General features: G+C 55.9%; 1 protein-coding gene across 14 annotated transcripts in view; it reads right to left on the bottom strand.

The window, feature by feature from the left end:
- JAKMIP3 (Janus kinase and microtubule interacting protein 3) overlaps positions 1–12,994 on the bottom strand; it is a 54,261-nt gene extending 41,267 nt beyond the window's left edge. For all 14 annotated transcript variants that reach the window (XR_011001597.1, XM_068198366.1, XM_068198367.1 and 11 more), the window contains exon 1: positions 12,863–12,994. The gene's annotated coding sequence lies outside the window, so the exon portion shown is untranslated. The remainder of the gene's footprint in view (positions 1–12,862) is intronic.
- Between the last annotated feature and the right edge of the window lie 7,444 nt (positions 12,995–20,438).

Here is a 20,438-nt window from a genome sequence, read left to right as displayed (position 1 = left end):
TGCTCAGGAAATGTTCCTGTGTCCCTGTCCTACCTGCAGGTGCTCAGGAAATGTTCCTGTGTCCCTGTCCTACCGGCAGGTTCTCTGCTCTGAGGGAGCCCTCCTGTCTTTCCTTCAGCAATCCCAGCTCCCTGTATAAGTTCCTCTGGACCTGACACCCAGTTCCGGGGACAAGAGGAGATAAAAAGCTCCAGGAAACAATCACCTGGGGCCGTGCCGGTGCAGCCCCGGGACCGTGCCCGAAGCTGGGCACGGGGGCACGGACGGAGCTGTGGGCCCGCAGCAGACAAAGCCCGGTGCCAGCCCGGAGCAGCCCCGGGCCTGGGCTGCACAGGGGTTTGTGGCGGCGAGGACAGCCCGGAACGGGAGAGCGGCTCCGGCACAGCCTCGGCACCGGCGCTGCTGCGGGAGGAGCTCCGCCGGCCCCGCCACCGGCACCGCCACCGGCAGAACTGCCCTTGGCACCGGGCACGGCTCTCCGGCCCCTCCGGCCCCGGCAGGGCCGCTCCGGCTGCTGCCAGCCCGGGCCAGGGCTCGGTCCTGCCCGGGACGCGCATCCCGAGCCGCTGGCAGCGCCCGCAGCCGCTCCGTGCCCGGGATGTGCCCGGGATGTGCCCGGGATGTGCCCCGGCACAGCCGTGCCACCCCCACCCTGCGGGCCACCAGTGCCGCTGCACGTTCCCGCAGACGGCGGTCAGCTTACGGAGCACTTTAATGAGATTTAAAAAATCATTTCAGGCGAGAAAAGCAGGCGGGCAGGATCCCGGAGCCCTCCGCTCACCTCTGCCTCAAGGCCAGCGGCGCGGCGGCTCCCGGCTTGTCACGGCTCCAGCTCCGAGGGGCTGTGACTCAGCAGAGGAGCAGCTTTTCATTTTTCAGATGGAACTTACCAAACCGTGCCAACCGTACGGGGAGGATCTGCTTCCTGGATCCACTGCTCTGCCAGCCTCTCCCGAGGTATTTCCACTGAACCCTCCCCATCTGGTTACGTTACAACAGGAAACGGTTTCTTGGGGGAAAAAAATCAAATGCAAAGCCTGCATGGGGGCCGGGGCTCAGCGAGCAGGGAGAGACTCGCAGCCTCTACCTGCGCTGCATGCAAAAGCAAAGGTGACGTCTCGCTGCTGGCCTGGGAGCTCGGCTGCTGCCAGCCGGACAGCGCATCCCGGAGCTGCGGGTGCCTGTGCTGGGCTGGAGCGGGAACGGGAGCGGGAACGGGAACAGGAATGCGAATGGCAACAGGAATGGGAACGGGAATGGGAACCCCTGCCCCAGGAGCCCCAGCAGCCTGGCAGGGATGCCAAGTGCCCCACTGGGGCTGGCTCTGGGAGCATCCCTCCAGCCTTTCCACAGGCTGCAGGATCCCCCTGGATGGGACCAGGCAGGGAAAGAGCTCCTCACCCCAACCACAGCCCTGAGCCATGGGCCAGACCCCACCAAATCCCTGGGCCCTGCACTGCCCACAGCACGGAGGGACAGCCCAGGGGGTCCCTGAGCGGGGTCTCAGGTGGGCTGGGAAGGGCTGAGATCCCCATCTGCCAGGCTGAGCCCGCCTGGGTGGGTGGGTAGAAGCACAGGTACGACCCAGCTGGGCGACCTGCGGCTGCCACTGGCACACCCCGAGCTGCCGCAGCTCAGCAGCAGCAGCTGACCCACCCCAGAAACTCCCCAGCCCACCCCAGGGCATCCCCCAGCTCTGGCACCGCCCCACACCTGGGCAGGTGTCTGCAGAATGGCACAGCTCCAGGCCCAGCAGCCCGGGTTGTGACATTCACATTCTCTGGACAGAGAGACACAGTTCTGTCTCTCAGGAGAAGCACAGAGAGGAGAAGAGAAAACAATCTTTATCTCTGCCCCTTGGTTTTGCCCATGTGGAATGTGGTGTGGAGATTGTTCACCTGCAGTGGTTGCTGGGCTGGATCCTGGTGAAGTTGTTTGGGGTCAGTGACCAACTGAACCCAGCTGTGTTGGGCTCTCAGCAGAGTCAGGAGTGTGAGTTAGTTGATAGGTGAGTCAGTATGTAGAATAGTACAGTCTCTCTTTAAATAGTATATTAATGTAGTATAGTAGAGTTTTAATAAAGCAATCCTTCAGCCTCCTGATCTGGAGCAGACATCCTCATTTCTTCCCCATCTGGGTTGCCTTTATTGCTATATCCAGGTTGGACCAACAGACACTGTCCTGTCCCTGCTCACCCCTGCCCTGCCCTTGGCATTTATGACCAGAGAAAGGTGAATGCTCAGCCTGTTCCTGTGGAGAGGGAAAGCTGGAAGTCACTTCCAGAATGATCCAACCAGAACTGCCCAAGAGTCCAGCCTGTGACAAATTAGCAAACACATCCTTTAATTACAGAAAGCTTTTCCCTTCAATTTTTTAATTAGAAGCAAGAATGCAGATGCCATTTACATAAAGGGACTGTCTTGTTTTCCTTCCTGTGCTGGCACTACTGAATCTCAAACACATCCTGCAAATTTACATGGATTTAACAAAGCCCTCAAGGTTACAAAGCTTCTGAGCATCAGGTTTTGAGATACAGGGTGTTCGAGCAGCAGCCAAACGCTGGTGCAGAAGAGATACACAGAGAATTCTGACATCTCTGCAGACATAAATCTGTTCAAACCACTAAAATATTAGTGACCATCAGGTTCAGTTTTCAGGTGTGAATGAATGAACAGCATCTTCTTTAAAAAGAGAAATACAAGGTGCAGTTGAGAGTTTTAGAATGGATTCCATGAGAGAATGAGTAAGAAAGCAGAAGAATGAAATTTTCATGTCATGCAGGAGACATGAGGTGAATACTTCAATAATGAAATAACAAAACCAGAAAAAAAAAAAAATCAATATTAGCCTGAAGCACTAGAGAATCCCAATTTAAAAGAGCCTCCAAACCCCCAGGAGAGCAGGGCTGGCTGTGCTCCTGCTGCCAGAGCTACTGCTCACAGCAGCTCCGTGCACTGGCTTGGCTTCAAAGGGAAGAGGGCACGAGCCCCGACCCCCCCAAGGACAGAATCCAGCAGACTGCCCCTGATTACACATCAGCAACACCTCTGGGAGGGGAGACAGACCCCAGGAAAGGCTGCAACCTCTGCATCTCAAACTCAGCCATTTCTTTCAGCAGTCTGACCCTTGTATTTGTTATATCCTTAAAATCCCAGGCTGGTTTGGGTTGAAAAGGAACTCAAAGCTCCTCTCACTCCACCCCTGCCATGGCTTCCACCATCCCAGGTTGTTCCAAGCCCCAGTGTCCAACCTGCCCCTGGGCACTTCCAACCCACGCCATGGGCTGGGAGCCTTCCAGCAGAGGAGGAAATAAACCAGGGGGAATGGGAGTAAATGTCCTGTTTGGAGCTGAACAGGGGCTTTCAGTGCTCAGCTCCCCTGCCTGCTCCCTTTACTCCAGGAAATAAACCAGGGGGAATGGGAGTAAATGTCCTGTTTGGAGCTGAACAGGGGCTTTCAGTGCTCAGCTTCCCTGCCTGCTCCCCTTTACTCCAGGAAATAAACCAGGGGGAATGGGAGTAAATGTCCTGTTTGGAGCTGAACAGGGGCTTTCAGTGCTCAGCTCCCCTGCCTGCTCCCCTTTACTCCAGGAAATAAACCAGGGGGAATGGGAGTAAATGTCCTGTTTGGAGCTGAACAGGGGCTTTCAGTGCTCAGCTTCCCTGCCCTGCTCCCTTTACTCCAGGAAATAAACCAGGGGGAATGGGAGTAAATGTCCTGTTTGGAGCTGAACAGGGGCTTTCAGTGCTGAGCTCCCCTGCCTGCTCCCCTTTACTCCAGGAAATAAACCAGGGGGAATGGGAGTAAATGTCCTGTTTGGAGCTGAACAGGGGCTTTCAGTGCTCAGCTCCCCTGCCTGCTCCCCTTTACTCCAGGAAATAAACCAGGGGGAATGGGAGTAAATGTCCTGTTTGGAGCTGAACAGGGGCTTTCAGTGCTCAGCTTCCCTGCCTGCTCCCCTTTACTCCAGGAAATAAACCAGGGGGAATGGGAGTAAATGTCCTGTTTGGAGCTGAACAGGGGCTTTCAGTGCTCAGCTCCCCTGCCTGCTCCCCTTTACTCCAGGGCAAGCCTGTCCCCAGCAGCCCCCAGGGGGATCCCAGAGCCCTGCATGGGGGAAAACACGACTTTCTTCACCGGCAAAGGGCTTGTAGCAAACAGATTTTGAAAGCAAACCCATCCTCCGGAGCACCTTCCCCGGGCACGGCTGGAGCCCAGCGCAGCCGCTGCCGTTGCCATGGAGGCCAAACCCGCTGCTCCTCTGCCTTTTCCTCTCCTTTTTCAAAAAGGGCAATAACTGCTGCAGAGCAGTGACTGAGCTTCCAGAGAGCTCCCACAGGCTGCAGGCACAAGGCAGCGTCTGACACACAGGGTCACAGAATTGTTCTGCCTGGAAAAGCCCTCCCAGCCCATGAAGTCCCCCTGTGCCCCGTCCCCACCTTGTCCCCAGCCCAGAGCCCTGAGTGCCACCTCCAGGAGTTCCTTGGACACCTCCAGGGATGGGCACTCCACTACCCCACACAGCTGCTGGGGCAAACTTTGCTGCCTGGAACATTTTTTGTGATGGATTTATTTCTCAATCATTTTAGTCAAAACATTAAGATGAGAAATTGAGATGCTGTCAAAAATGAAACTGAAATGTTTTAGAATGGCATTTGAATTTTTAGAAGCACTTATGTTTAATTAAAATCGAGAATTTTAAAGCCCGATTTTGCAACTGAAGCCCATCTGAAGCCAGGCTGGGGGAGCTGGGGGTGCTCACCTGGACAGAGCTCAGAGCTCTGCCAGGGCCTGGAGGGCTCCAGGAGAGCTGGAGAGGGACTGGGGACGAGGCATGAAGGGACAGGACCCAGGGAATGGCTCCCACTGCCAGAGGGCAGGGATGGATGGGACATTGGGAATTGGGAATTGTTCCCTGGCACAGGGTGCCCAGAGCAGCTGGGGCTGCCCCTGGATCCCTGGCAGTGCCCAAGGCCAGGCTGGACACTGGGGCTGGAGCACCTGGGACAGTGGGAGGTGTCCCTGCCATGGCAGGGTGGCACTGGGTGGGATTTGAGGTCAACTTTGAGGAAAGCTCCTTACTCAGCCAGGAAGGAGGATGGAGTTTCTCTGCTGTTGCCAAAGAGAAGGGAGCTATAAATGTTGTTCTTTCTCCTTTATCATCTCTGATGACTTAGCATCAAGTGCTAAAAATAATTTTTATGCTTCATCTTCAAAGTCGATGTGTTGCAATTTTTTTTAAAAGAACCAAAACAAATCCTATATCCCAGCAAGAATATTACAAATATTTCAGGATCCAAGTGAGACTTTCTGAAGAGGTGCTGCAGGGCTGCCAAATGTGACATTTCACACAGAGCTTTTCTCTCTGAGCTCCCTCCCAGCCCTCTGCTCACGAGGAGACAACAACTGAGGCAGTGGCACATTTCTGAGGGCAGGCTGGCTTCTGAGCACTCGCTGCACTAAGACACGTGTGGGAATCAGTGCCCTGGGCCTCTTGGGGGCTGCAGAGGAAATGACAGAAGGTTCTGATCTCCAGGGGACAGCTTGGCCCAGCGAGGTCTCCACCTCCCATTTCTGATGCTCTATACACTTCATTGTCAGCGGTGGGCAGGACACAAGCCAGAGCCAGCAGTGGGTTTAGGCAGAAAACACAACAGCAATGAATAACAACTGGTGGAACAAATGACTCCTACCAGGCCTGCGTGGCTGATGGCCTAAATTTAGATGTAACAAAACTGGTTTGGGTGATGGAGAGCATGAAAAAACATCTCAGAAAATTTTACTCTATGTGAGTCAAGGCAGCTTGGAATTTAGAGCTCCAGGGAAGCTGGAAGGACCGAAGTTGGCACGCATGTTACCTTAAATAGATGAGTGTCATTAATATGAAATAAGCAGGCATGAAATAGCGTTCCTAAAGCCACAAGTACAGCACCCCTCAGTAAAGCTGGAGCACCCTGCTCACAGCCGGGGCTCATTAGGGACTGAATCACCCGGTGCCTGTGAGTGCTGGAGTACAGCAACACCTCCAAACTCCGTCCCAGAGCTGCAGCTGCTGTTTTAACAAGCCCTTGGATCTTTGCTCCTGCCCTTCACTCCCAATTTGGGGATGTACGAGTGCAGCCCTGCCTGTGCAGACATCCCTTCCCGGGAGCTACGTCTGCTCACTGCCTCTCCCTGATAGCCCCGTGGTGACTGACATGGAAACAGAAGCAGAAAAGGAAACATTCGTGCCTGGGTAATACTCCTCAGTCTCAAATTCAGTCGTTGACTGGCTTATTTTTAAACAACAGCAAGGATATTTTTAGCAGAGCATTTATTTCTCTTTACTTTCACATGTTTATGCAGAACACCAAGTTAAACAACAACTTGTTCCCCTCATGGAACTGTTACTGCTCTTACAGCAGAACATACCCAAACCTCAGCCCAGCTCTTGGAAGGAAAAAGAACCCTCACACCACAATGGCAAGGAATTTACAGGGAAAGGAGGAGAAAAAAGCTTTACGCTAGGGCTTTTCCCCCAGACTCTCACAAGTCCTTTACTGAGCTCTGTGTTGCACAGCAGCAGAGCTCTGGGCGCTCCAAGGGGTCTGCTCACGTTCCCTGAGGGAACCTCTGTCAGTGCCAGGCTGAGCCTGACCCTCTCCTGCCATCCCAGGCCAGGCTGGACAGGGCTTGGAGCGACCTGGGCTCCTGGAAGGTGGCCCTGCCCATGGCAGGGCGTGGAATCAGATGAGCTTTGAGCTCCTTCCCACCCAAACCAGTCTGGGATCCTGCTGGTCGCTGGGCACTGCTGAAGAAACTCATTTCTCACACTCCCATTTCTTATCTTCCCTTTGAACAGACAAAATAACAAAAAACCACCCAACCCCACACCCCCCAAACTCCCAAAGCATCAAAACCAGCTTTGAGGGAAAAGACCATGTCTATATCTGTCTGCACCTGCTCTTGATGCTAACTCTGACACCAGCCCTAGTGACTCTCCCCATCCCTGTGCCCTGCCTTTCCTGTCTCAGCATCCAAACCCTCCTCTTATTTCCTGCAGCACAACTCCAGGGAGCCTTTAAGCATTCCTGGCTTTTCCATTCCTCTTCAGACCCATGATATATCCTATTTGCTGCACTCCTTGCTTCTCCACTATGTTGTTTTACTCGATTTGTGGTTGTAAAACCTTATCAGGCCAAGACCATGGCAGTCCTAGGACACACACCACTGATATTTTAGTAAGAGGGGAATTAAAAAAAATAAATTCCTGACCAAAGAAAGGAAGAAATAGGCTTTGTTTAGGAAGTGCTGCCTGGCAGAGCTCCCTCAGGCTGGAAGCAGGTCAGGCTGCTGGGCCTGCTGCGTGACTGACAGGTAACAAGGCACCCACCAAGCAACAGCTCCTTTAACTCCTGCTCTGCCTGAGCGTATCCCAAGGGAATAAAACCTGATGAGACTCCCTCCCACTGCAACTCTGCGAACCAGCACAGTCCAGGGCTTGGGCAGTGCTGGTTTTGTCCCTTTAAACTGGGACTGGCCATATGTGGAACTGGAATTTCTGCATGTGCCAATTCAGGAACCAGCTGTGTATTCAGGAAAGGAGAGAAAACGAAACCCAAGACCACCCTTTGTTCCAAAGGCTCGTTTTGATTTGTCTCTGACTGTGCTGCTAAGTCACAGAGCAGTGGAATCCTTATGGCTGGAAAAGACCCCTGAGCTCACTGAGTTCAGCTGTCAGCCCAGCACAGCCAAGGCCACCACTAGCCATGTCCTCCAGTGCCACATCCACAGACTGTGGCTGGGCTGGACATGCCTTTCCATGAAATATTTTTTCCCACTGTCCACCCTGAGCCTCCCCGGCCGTTCCTGCTCCTCCTGTCCCTGTTCCCTGGGAGCAGAGCCTGACCAGAAGGGCCCCCCTGAGCACCCTTTTCCCCAGGCTGAGCCCCCTTCCCCAGAGGTGAGGGGCAGAGGCAGAGCAGTGGGGCTGTGACGGGCTGGGGGTGCCAGGAGCCCCCAGCTCTGCCAGCTCTGGGCTCCCCCAGCAGCAGCTGGAGGGGGAAACACTGAGGAAAGAGCAGGCACGAGTCAAAGGTGGGAGTGCCCAACTGTGCAAGGAATCCTTCCAGAGGCAGCACAGACAATAAAGGGCTCCCCCTTTGTGACAAGGCTGCCTGAGCCCCGGGGCCAGCCCTGCAGGAGCCTCCCCAGGTGCTCCCAACTCCTCTGGGATGTACCAGGGCTGCCTTACAAACCCCAAATCCATCCCATCTCCTTCAGTGACACCTGGGAACAGCTCTGGGATGTACCAGGGCTGCCTTACAAACCCCAAATCCATCCCGCCTCCTTCAGTGACAACTGGGAACAGCTCTGGGATGTACCAGGGCTGTCTTACAAACCCCAAATCCATCCCATCTCCTTCAGTGACACCTGGGAACAGCTCTGGGATGTACCAGGGCTGCCTTACAAACTCCAAATCCACCCTGCCTCCTTCAGTGACACCTGGGAACAGCTCTGGGATGTACCAGGGCTGCCTTACAAACTCCAAATCCACCCTGCCTCCTTCAGTGACACCTGGGAACAGCTCTGGGATGTACCAGGGCTGCCTTACAAACCCCAAATCCATCCCATCTCCTTCAGTGACACCTGGGAACAGCTCTGGGATGTACCAGGGCTGTCTTACAAACCCCAAATCCATCCCATCTCCTTCAGTGACACCTGGGAACAGCTCTGGGATGTACCAGGGCTGCCTTACTATCCCCAAATCCATCCTGCCTCCTTCAGTGACAGTTGGGAACATGGAGAGCTCAGGCAGGGAGAAGTTGGGATCCAGCAGTACAGCAAGTTTTTAATTAGTCATTAGTAGCCACAGCAGAAATCCCAAAAGCATTTTGATTGGTGAGAAAAGGCTTTTAACCAGTGCAGGCGTTATCTGGGATGGAACAGGTAAATCTTGACCACTGAATGTTTTCCAGTTGCTTTTTATACTGCACATCAAGCAAATAAATTTTCCTTCAAGACCATTCCATTGTACCACAAGCAAGTGTCACAAACCCCACGCAAGGGTACCCCGAGCCCAGTGCTCAGAGGGGACAACAGCACAGCAGGGATCATCAACAGCGACACTGAGAACAAGCACAGCAGCCCTGGGAGCAAACGGAGCAGGCACAGTGGCCAGTGACTATGGCCTGATCTGATAAATGCTTATAGCAAATTTCATTTAACACACCCTGGCCAACCTCGTGGCACCTCAGCCCTGTGTGTAGAGGAAAATGTGTTGATCCCCGGATGCAGGGAAGAAATGATGATGTCTGCTCCAGATCAGGAGGCTGAAGGATTGCTTTATTAAAACTCTACTATACTACATTAATATACTATTTAAAGAGAGACTGTACTATTCTACATACTGACTCACCTATCAACTAACTCACACTCCTGACTCTGCTGAGAGCCCAACACAGCTGGGTTCAGGTGGTCACTGACCCCAAACAACTTCACCAGGATCCAGCCCAGCAACCACTGCAGGTGAACAATCTCCACACCACATTCCACATGGGCAAAACCAAGGGGCTGAGATAAAGATTGTTTTCTCTTCTCCTCTCTGTGCTTCTCCTGAGAGACAGAACTGTGTCTCTCTGTCCAGAGAATGTGAATGTCACACTTTGTGCCTCACGCTGGGTAAATCTGGGTGGTTACAGGAATGGGATGAGCTCTGAGCACCCTCCCAAGCCCTAATCCTAATCCTAACCCTATCCCAGCCCAGCCCAGTCCATGATCCCACCCCAGGGAGTGTGGGAGAGCTGTGGTGTTGAAGCCCAGCCCGCAGCCCCTCCCTGGGCAGCGGTGCCTCCAGGCTGGGCCAGCTGAGCTGGAACCACCAACAGGGAAAACTGAGCCAGGAACATGAGCTGAGGGGACAGAAAAGCCACTTTCTGCAGCTTAAAGTGACCCTTTTGAAGAGTCCCTGTTGGCACGTGACCTTGTCAAGGTCGAGTGACCACAGCACCAGTGCAAGAGCTCCAACCCCAGGATCTGCACTGGATTTGAGGACAGCCAAGACTCCACACCCTGCTGCTGGCCTGTGTGTTTGAGGAAACCCATTTATCCTCCAGACATTCTCTCAAGCCTTTCCCAGCTGTGTCTCCTCAGGCACTGCCTCTGCTCCACAGATGAACTCCATTGAACCCTCATGTGGATTCCCCACCAGCAGCAAATAACAAATCCCTGATCACGTGTGCCTGCAAAGAGCTGCGGGTCTGCACAGGAATGAAGAGGTTTTCAAAAGTCTGCCACCATGCCATTCTCCATTAGAGTCATTTCTACAGAGTTCTGTTCAACTCTGAGACCTTTGGGGGTTTATTTGGGCATGGCACACTTGGCTGTAGTTGCAAAGGAAAATCAGGAATTAGCTTTCCAGGTGAAATGACTGCTAGAAATGCATTAGCATTTTGTCAGTACAGCAGCCAACACTCGATGCTCTGGGAGAAGGAAGCTCTCTTCTTCTCTGCATGCAGGTACCTGCTTCTGGCCCAGTGTGGGCAAAGAAAGACAGGATCCCACGAGTGATTTTGTTTGGATTTCTGATGTATTGGCTAATATTTGTCAGCTTTTACCATAAAATACATTCATACAAATGTTCTTATGTGTCTTAAAATTGTTCAGTGCTGTTAGTCTCGCTCCCAGAGGGGTTGGATGCATTCTAATCTTACATCCCAGTCAACCGGGATGTGTACAATTTTTAGGACTTGCTTTTTAAATTGTTTTTCCATTTAAGCTGAGCCTCTGTTCCTGATCATACATGAAGAGCTGCAGCACAGAAGGTGACAAGCTGAGAACACACGTTTTAAGGGAAGATGTTAAAGATCATTATTTAAAGGCCTTCACTTGTTAACATTCATTTGCTGATGCTACTTTGAATTCAAGCCATCTGCAATAAAAAGTAATATTATAGAGATGCATTTTAGGAAAAAAAAGCAAAGTTTTACTCTTCATGTAAACTGACAGTGCACTGGGAAACTTGGTGAAACTTCACCACGTGGGAGGTGTTGACAACTGAGCACATACCAAGGGAAGGATTTACAGGCACACAGTTCCACAAATACATCCCAGACTGGTATTTGTCAAGACAACCCATGAGCCTTCAGCACATTCTTTAAAGCCTTATTCAAGTGGGGTGTTATTTTCTCCATCAGGGCCCTGGTGACAAATGCACTTTCCTCTGGTCAGGCCATTCTTGTAGCCTCATGCTGGTGCCACTGCAAACCCTTAATCACCACTGCAAACACTAAAATTCCTGCCAGTCTGATATTTGCAGGCGAAGAGCAAGGGTTGTGGGTCAGGAAGCTGCCAGGAGCCAACACAAACCAGGCAGAAATTGCACTGCAAACTAAAGTAATCTGCCCTGAGAAACGTTCAGTTCCTGAGCATATATTGAGCACCAGCAAGCCCTTACACAGAGAGGGGAGCCCAAGTGCAGAGAGGTGGCAGGTTAAGGATGCTGCATGTCAGCTGAGAGCCCAGGCTGACAGCTGTGAGCCTTTCTTGCCAGGAAATTATTGTTTTGTACTACACACATTTCTCTGGCTGTATCACAATGTGTGAAATAACAGGCAAAAGTCAACGGGACTCCAATGTGTATGCTAATTTCTGTCTCCATTTTTAGCAGTGTCAGTAGAGGCATCCCATGAACTGAAAGGAAAAAGAATCTGGATGAGATAAATCGCATTTAAAATGACTGAGAGAGCAAGCAGCTGGGAAGAAAAATGAAAGAACTTTCTTTTTTTGGGTTAAATAGCAGAGAATAGAATCAAAAGCCCAGGCTGGCTTGGGTTGTGAGGGCCCTTAAAGCACATCCCAGTCCAGCCCTACCATGGACAGGGACACCAGTGTCCGGCTGTCAGGGACACCAGGGACAGGGACACCAATGTCAGGCCCATCCAGCCTGGGGAGCCTGCTCTCCTGTGAGGACAGGATTGCCGTGGGAAGCAGTTCTGAGCCACGCCGTGCACAGAGTTCAGCAAACAGGAAATGCCCGAATCAGCTCCTCGGCGAGCACAGACACAGATTGTTTGTCACAGCAATTCATCAGGGCGGGCATTACCCCAGACACCACCACCCACAGCTGCAGAGGAGATCCAGCAGCAGTCTGACCCTGGCACTTCAGCAGCATCACGCACGACAGAGACTCCATAAAATCCTGAGGAACAGAAGGAGCAGGAAGGTGCAGCTGGGCCCCAGTGCCAGGCAGAGCCATCCCCTTCCTGGCATCCGAGAGCAGAGCTTCGCAAATCAGAGCCGTGGTTATCACCCCCCGGGAGGGGGAACGGGGAAAAAGCCTCAGACACAGAATGCAAACAGCTCACCTGCAAACGGAGCCTACAGAGCCCTTAGGCAGCAGATGGGTCACGTGCAGCAAATCTGTCTGTCTGTCTGTCTATCGCACATTACATCCGTATTTACAGAGACATCACACAGGTAAGCACCGATTAATAAGCACAGGCAGGCACTAATTAAGGAGCATAGTTAGGCACTCATTAGTGAGCACAGGTAGACGCTAATGAAGGAGCACAGGTAGGCAGAAACCTCACTTCCTCATGCTGCACACCCAGGGAGTCCCTGCCTGCAGTGCACTCCAGATAAAACCTGTAGGCTGCTTGAGCAGACACATTTACAGAGATTTTTACGATCCACACTGCAAAAGGCTGAAAAAAATAATCCGTCCTGCTGCATATGCTTCTATTTTCCCTCTCTGTCCTCTAAACAGTGGGATCAGATGAGGAGTGATGCATCGATTGGTCCAGGGACGCACGGAGAGGACAGAGAAGGAAAATAAATCAAAAAATACGAAAAATCCCCCAAGCGTAGAGTAAAATGTGCTCACCACGTACCCCGAGCGCGGATCCGAGCAGTCGGAGGAGCTACGGACAGGTTTCCCCGGCAGGCTGCGGGATGAGCTCAGTGCCGGCAGGCTCAGCCATTGCGGAGTCACTGCAGCTCCGGCAGCACGTCAGCACCGCTCGGGCTCCAGAGCCCTCCCATCCCTGCCTTCCCTTCCCGAGAACAGCACCGCTCGGGCTCCAGAGCCCTCCCATCCCTGCCTTCCCTTCCCGAGATCAGCACCGCTCGGGCTCCAGAGCCCTCCCATCCCTGCCTTCCCTTCCCGAGATCAGCACCGCTCGGGCTCCAGAGCCCTCCCATCCCTGCCTTCCCTTCCCGAGATCAGCACCGCTCGGGCTCCAGAGCCCTCCCATCCCTGCCTTCCCTTCCCGAGATCAGCACCGCTCGGGCTCCAGAGCCCTCCCATCCCTGCCTTCCCTTCCCGAGATCAGCACCGCTCGGGCTCCAGAGCCCTCCCATCCCTGCCTTCCCTTCCCGAGATCAGCACCGCTCGGGCTCCAGAGCCCTCCCATCCCTGCCTTCCCTTCCCGAGATCAGCACCGCTCCGGCTCCAGAGCCCTCCCATCCCTGCCTTCCCTTCCCGAGATCAGCACCGCTCGGGCTCCAGAGCCCTCCCATCCCTGCCTTCCCTTCCCGAGATCAGCACCGCTCCGGCTCCAGAGCCCTCCCATCCCTGCCTTCCCTTCCCGAGATCAGCACCGCTCGGGCTCCAGAGCCCTCCCATCCCTGCCTTCCCTTCCCGAGATCAGCACCGCTCGGGCTCCAGAGCCCTCCCATCCCTGCCTTCCCTTCCCGAGATCAGCACCGCTCCAGATCCAGAGCCCTCCCATCCCTGCCTTCCCTTCCCGAGAACAGCACCGCTCGGGCTCCAGAGCCCTCCCATCCCTGCCTTCCCTTCCCGAGATCAGCACCGCTCGGGCTCCAGAGCCCTCCCATCCCTGCCTTCCCTTCCCGAGATCAGCACCGCTCGGGCTCCAGAGCCCTCCCATCCCTGCCTTCCCTTCCCGAGATCAGCACCGCTCGGGCTCCAGAGCCCTCCCATCCCTGCCTTCCCTTCCCGAGATCAGCACCGCTCGGGCTCCAGAGCCCTCCCATCCCTGCCTTCCCTTCCCGAGATCAGCACCGCTCGGGCTCCAGAGCCCTCCCATCCCTGCCTTCCCTTCCCGAGATCAGCACCGCTCGGGCTCCAGAGCCCTCCCATCCCTGCCTTCCCTTCCCGAGATCAGCACCGCTCCGGCTCCAGAGCCCTCCCATCCCTGCCTTCCCTTCCCGAGATCAGCACCGCTCGGGCTCCAGAGCCCTCCCATCCCTGCCTTCCCTTCCCGAGATCAGCACCGCTCGGGCTCCAGAGCCCTCCCATCCCTGCCTTCCCTTCCCGAGATCAGCACCGCTCCGGCTCCAGAGCCCTCCCATCCCTGCCTTCCCTTCCCGAGATCAGCACCGCTCGGGCTCCAGAGCCCTCCCATCCCTGCCTTCCCTTCCCGAGATCAGCACCGCTCGGGCTCCAGAGCCCTCCCATCCCTGCCTTCCCTTCCCGAGATCAGCACCGCTCGGGCTCCAGAGCCCTCCCATCCCTGCCTTCCCTTCCCGAGATCAGCACCGCTCGGGCTCCAGAGCCCTCCCATCCCTGCCTTCCCTTCCCGAGATCAGCACCGCTCGGGCTCCAGAGCCCTCCCATCCCTGCCTTCCCTTCCCGAGATCAGCACCGCTCGGGATCCAGAGCCCTCCCATCCCTGCCTTCCCTTCCCGAGATCAGCACCGCTCGGGCTCCAGAGCCCTCCCATCCCTGCCTTCCCTTCCCGAGATCAGCACCGCTCGGGCTCCAGAGCCCTCCCATCCCTGCCTTCCCTTCCCGAGATCAGCACCGCTCGGGCTCCAGAGCCCTCCCATCCCTGCCTTCCCTTCCCGAGATCAGCACCGCTCGGGATCCAGAGCCCTCCCATCCCTGCCTTCCCTTCCCGAGATCAGCACCGCTCGGGCTCCAGAGCCCTCCCATCCCTGCCTTCCCTTCCCGAGATCAGCACCGCTCGGGCTCCAGAGCCCTCCCATCCCTGCCTTCCCTTCCCGAGATCAGCACCGCTCCTGGCTCCAGAGCCCTCCCATCCCTGCCTTCCCTTCCCGAGATCAGCACCGTTCGGGCTCCAGAGCCCTCCCATCCCTGCCTTCCCATCCCGAGATCAGCACCGCTCCGGCTCCAGAGCCCTCCCATCCCTGCCTTCCCTTCCCGAGATCAGCACCGCTCGGGCTCCAGAGCCCTCCCATCCCTGCCTTCCCTTCCCGAGATCAGCACCGCTCCTGGCTCCAGAGCCCTCCCTTCCCTGCCTTCCCTTCCCGAGATCAGCACCGCTCGGGCTCCAGAGCCCTCCCATCCCTGCCTTCCCTTCCCGAGATCAGCACCGCTCGGGCTCCAGAGCCCTCCCATCCCTGCCTTCCCTTCCCGAGATCAGCACCGCTCGGGCTCCAGAGCCCTCCCATCCCTGCCTTCCCTTCCCGAGATCAGCACCGCTCGGGCTCCAGAGCCCTCCCATCCCTGCCTTCCCTTCCCGAGATCAGCACCGTTCGGGCTCCAGAGCCCTCCCATCCGTGCCTTCCCTTCCCGAGATCAGCACCGCTCCTGGCTCCAGAGCCCTCCCATCCCTGCCTTCCCTTCCCGAGATCAGCACCGCTCCGGCTCCAGAGCCCTCCCATCCCTGCCTTCCCTTCCCGAGATCAGCACCGTTCGGGCTCCAGAGCCCTCCCATCCCTGCCTTCCCTTCCCGAGATCAGCACCGCTCCTGGCTCCAGAGCCCTCCCATCCCTGCCTTCCCTTCCCGAGATCAGCACCGCTCTTGGCTCCAGAGCTCTCCCATCCCGAGATCAGCACCGCTCCTGGCTCCAGAGCCCTCCGTTCCGTCCCGTCCCTTCCCAGCCAGCCGGGGATGCTGTTCCAAACGCACCCCTCCGGCGCTCAGGGCCCGCTCCCGGCCAGGATCGGCATTTCAGCTCCATGAGGAGCCAAAGCTCTGCATCCAGCACAGCTGGAACCCGCACGGGGCTGCTCCTCCAGCGGGGCTGCCTTGCTGAAAAGGGCAGGGGGATATTGAAGGACACTTGGATTTATAAACAGCTACCAAGCTTTGCACTTGCTCCGGGCAATAGAGATGGGATCAAGTTCTAGAGTCATGGAATCACGGGCTCTTCTGGGTTGGAAGGGGTCTCAAATCCCACCCAGTGCCACCCTGCCATGGCAGGGACACCTCCCACTGTCCCAGGTGCTCCAGCCCCAGTGTCCAGCCTGGCCTTGGGCACTGCCAGGGATCCAGGGGGCTCTGGGCACCCTGTGCCAGGGCTGCCCACCTTCATGGGGAACAACTCCTAATTCCCAATATCCATCCAGCCCTGCCCTCTGGCAGTGGAAGCCATTCCCTGTGTCCTGTCCCTCCAGCCCTTGTCCCCAGTCCCTCTCCAGCTCTCCTGGAGCCCCTTCAGGCCCTGGCAGAGCTCTGAGCTCTCCCTGGAGCTGCTCCTCTCCAGGTGAGCCCCCCCAGGTGTGCCAGCCTGGCTCCAGGGCAGAGGGGCTCCCCTGGACTCCCTCCAGCAGGTCATGGTCCATGGAAACCCACCCCTGTGGAAGTGCAGGGCAGGCATTGGGGTGTATCTCTTACAAGAATGGCATTCCTGGGTACCAGCGTGCTCTGAGGGGACCTGGGATTGCTGGGAGGGTGGGAAAAGGCAGGAGTTGTTGCAAGGCCCTGTAAGGTTTGATTTGAGGACTAAAATGCACAGATATAAAGCAGGTCTGTAACCCCCAGTGTGCTGTATCCCACTGCTCCTCAAACCTGAGGAAATACCCATTGTCAATATTCACTCGCCCACTGAAAATTCCCTTTTCCATCAGAAACTAATCACAAATATGCATTTGGGTACAAGATACTTCTAACAGCCCCGCACCACCAAGTTCTCTACAAGCAGATAGGGTATAGGGCATATTTGTTTGATTTTGTGTTTTCTTGACATGATAAACAGTGAAGACTGGGGAGAAGAGTGGGAACTGTTCCCAGTGTATATCCATGAACTGCTGACAGGAATGACAGAGTGATCTGAGTGCAGGGCTGGGAAGCAGAAACCTACCCTGGAGCACAGTTTCAGTTTTAGAAAGGAGGGTCCGGGGTTTTTTTTCCCCATTAAACAACAGCTAAGTATCTGGAACTTTCCATTGAAAATCTTCATTTTCCCTCCATCCAAAGCTCACAACTGTGCAGGACAAGAAACATGTCCCTGCTAACCAGATTCCTTAGAAGCTTGCTGCTATTTTTGTGGATCCCCAACGCCGTGTTCCCCCTGCCTGCTCCCTGCTGGGTGGTTCAATTATCCTTTGCCAAAGGGACACTTGGAGACAACAGGACTGGCTGCGGCTCTGAGAGCTGTGACAACAGCTCTGGGACAAAGAAAACTGGTTTCTATTTTTAGAGCTGAATTGCAACACTTTGTGGGAGTTTGTAAACAAAACAAGTCACGTTGCAGGCAGTGTTGTAAGTGACCTACAGCAAGAGCCCAGCAGTGGTTTGCATCACTCAAAGAACCGGGGTTTGTTTTTTGGCTGGCAAGTGCTCAGGAGAAGCATTCCTCTGGCAGCTTCCATGGGCTGAGCTGTACAAAAATGGGAATGGACTTTAAAAACCTGAAGTTAGTAAGTAAAGAGGAGCTGAAGGAATTCTCATGCTCTGCTGTTCTGATTCACATTGGAAGTGGTCAGAATTTCTTCCATTGCAAGACTGAGAAGCAAAGCAGCAGCACTCTGGGTTTGGTTTAAGCCCTGGTTTGTGCCCTGTCCAGCTGTGCCAGCACAGGTTCTGAGCTCCCTGTGGCACCAAGCTCAGGTCAAGCAGGATCAACCCCCTGTGCAGCCAGCACAGAACGGCACAAAGTGTGTGGGGATTGCTGAGGAACGTGACCGACATGGCCCAGGACACGGCACAGCCCTGCCACGGCAGCAGCCACACCACACACAGGCTTCTTTATTAACGCTCCAATGGAATAAAATCAGAGAATCAGCAAATCCCACAAGGCTTTGGGCTGCAAGGGACCTTAAGGCTCATCGTGTTCCACCCCGCACTGTCCCACGTCACAGCCCGGGCGAGCAGCAGCAGCGCAGAAAGGACGCAAGAGCAGCTGGGTGGTTAATGATGAACCTGATTCCAAGAAATGCTCAGCATGAAATACACGTATGGTTCCATTTCCAGGGGCAGCCAGGGAGGTTAATAACCAACCCCTCGGTGGGATGGAGACAGGGAGTGCTCAGCTTTCAGCGGGGTTTGAGCCTGTGTCTGCACAGGAGAGCAGCAGGCACGGATCACCGAATCATTTGGGTTGGAAAAGCCCTCCAGGATCAGCGAGTCCCAGCTGTGCCCCATCCCCACCCTGTCCCCAGCCCTGAGTGCCACCTCCAGGAGTTCCTGGGGCACCTGCAGGGATGGGCACTCCAACCCTCCCTGGGCAGCTCCAATTCCTGACCCCCTTTCCATGGGGAAATTCCTGCTGCTGCCCACCCTGAGCCTGCCCTGGCCCAGCCTGAGGCTGTTCCCTCTCTTCCTGTCCCTGTTCCCTGGAGCACAGCCCGACCCCCCCAGCTGTCCTCTCCTGTCAGGAGCTGTAGGGACATTTTCCCAGATCAGTCCTGAAATTCCCACTGTCTCACATTGTACTGCTAGGAAGTGGGCGGATTACTTTGATTTTTATTAGTAAGAAAACAAAGAAATGTCAGTGAACATTATCCATTTCTAAACTAATGCAAGTTTATCACTGGTTTGGGATTACAAACAACTTCTGTGCAATGCCTGAAATACCTGTCCCTCACAGCTGGGCTGAGCCCACATGTCAGGCCCAACCCAGAGGCTGAAAACCAAACACAGTTGAAGCTGTCTGAGCAGCAAGTGTGACTCCACACCCCAATCATCGCCTTTGTTATTCTGTGGAGGAGATGGTCGCTGTTTCTGGCTTAAAAGGAATTAATCAATACATGATTGGTCTGTGACATGCAAGTAAATAAGATTAGAGCGAGTCCCAGCTGTGCAGAGGATCGAAGTGCAACAATTCGATAACCTTTCAAAGACTTCATCCAGCAACAGGAAAATTCACTATTTCTCCTGATGGCAGCACAGTGAGTTTCTGTCAATAACCCAAAAGTTTCTGCCATTGAATTTTACATGCAAATAAAAGCATTCACCCAATGACTCATGAAAGAGCAGCTGTGGCTGCCCCTGGATCCCTGGCAGTGCCCAAGGCCAGGCTGGACACTGGGGCTGGGAGCACCTGGGACAGTGGAAGGTGTCCCTGCCATGGCAGGGGTGGGAATGGATGGGAGTTAAGGTCCCTCCCAACCCAAACCCTTCTGGGCTTCTGTGATTCCATGATCCCCACGTCCCTCCTGAGGCAGGCAGCCCTTGCTGTGTGCCCGCAGTGCTGAGCCCCCCGTTCCTCACACCCAAGTCAGGGCTGGCTGCAGGAGAGGAGCAGGTTCTGGGGTGCAGGACCTGCTGAGCCTCCCGAGGAGCGGCTGCCATGCCCGTGCCCGTGCCCGTGCCCGGGAGTGCAGGCTGGCAGCAGGGAGCAGGGAGCAGGGCGCTGGGAAGGGAGGCTGCTGGCAGCAGGGAGCAGGGAGCAGGGCGCTGGGAGGGGAGGCTGCTGGCAGCAGGGAGCAGGGCGCTGGGAGGGGAGGCTGCTGGCAGCAGGGAGCAGGGAGCAGGGAGCAGGGCGCTGGGAAGGGAGGCTGCTGGCAGCAGGGAGCAGGGAGCAGGGCGCTGGGAAGGGAGGCAGCAGGGAGCAGGGAGCAGGGCGCTGGGAAGGGAGGCTGCCGGCAGCAGGGAGCAGGGAGCAGGGCGCTGGGAAGGGAGGCTGCTGGCAGCAGGGAACAGGGAGCAGGGCGCTGGGAAGGGAGGCTGCTGGCAGCAGGGAGCAGGGCGCTGGGAAGGGAGGCTGCCGGCAGCAGGGAGCAGGGCGCTGGGAAGGGAGGCTGCTGGCAGCAGGGAGCAGGGCGCTGGGAAGGGAGGCTGCTGGCAGCAGGGAGCAGGGAGCAGGGCGCTGGGAAGGGAGGCTGCTGGCAGCAGGGAGCAGGGCGCTGGGAAGGGAGGCTGCTGGCAGCAGGGAGCAGGGCGCTGGGACGGGAGGCTGCTGGCAGCAGGGAGCAGGGAGCAGGGCGCTGGGAAGGGAGGCTGCTGGCAGCAGGGAGCAGGGAGCAGGGCGCTGGGAAGGGAGGCTGCTGGCAGCAGGGAGCAGGGAGCAGGGCGCTGGGAAGGGAGGCTGCTGGCAGCAGGGAGCAGGGAGCAGGGCGCTGGGAAGGGAGGCTGCCGGCAGCAGGGAGCAGGGAGCAGGGCGCTGGGAAGGGAGGCTGCCGGCAGCAGGGAGCAGGGAGCAGGGCGCTGGGAAGGGAGGCTGCCGGCAGCAGGGAGCAGGGAGCAGGGAGCAGGGCGCTGGGAAGGGAGGCTGCTGGCAGCAGGGAGCAGGGCGCTGGGAAGGGAGGCTGCTGGCAGCAGGGAGCAGGGAGCAGGGCGCTGGGAAGGGAGGCTGCTGGCAGCAGGGAG

Source organism: Anomalospiza imberbis, chromosome 8 (genome assembly GCF_031753505.1).
Source record: "Anomalospiza imberbis isolate Cuckoo-Finch-1a 21T00152 chromosome 8, ASM3175350v1, whole genome shotgun sequence".
Taxonomy (NCBI): domain Eukaryota; kingdom Metazoa; phylum Chordata; class Aves; order Passeriformes; family Viduidae; genus Anomalospiza; species Anomalospiza imberbis.
This window is presented reverse-complemented; position numbering and strand designations above follow the sequence as displayed.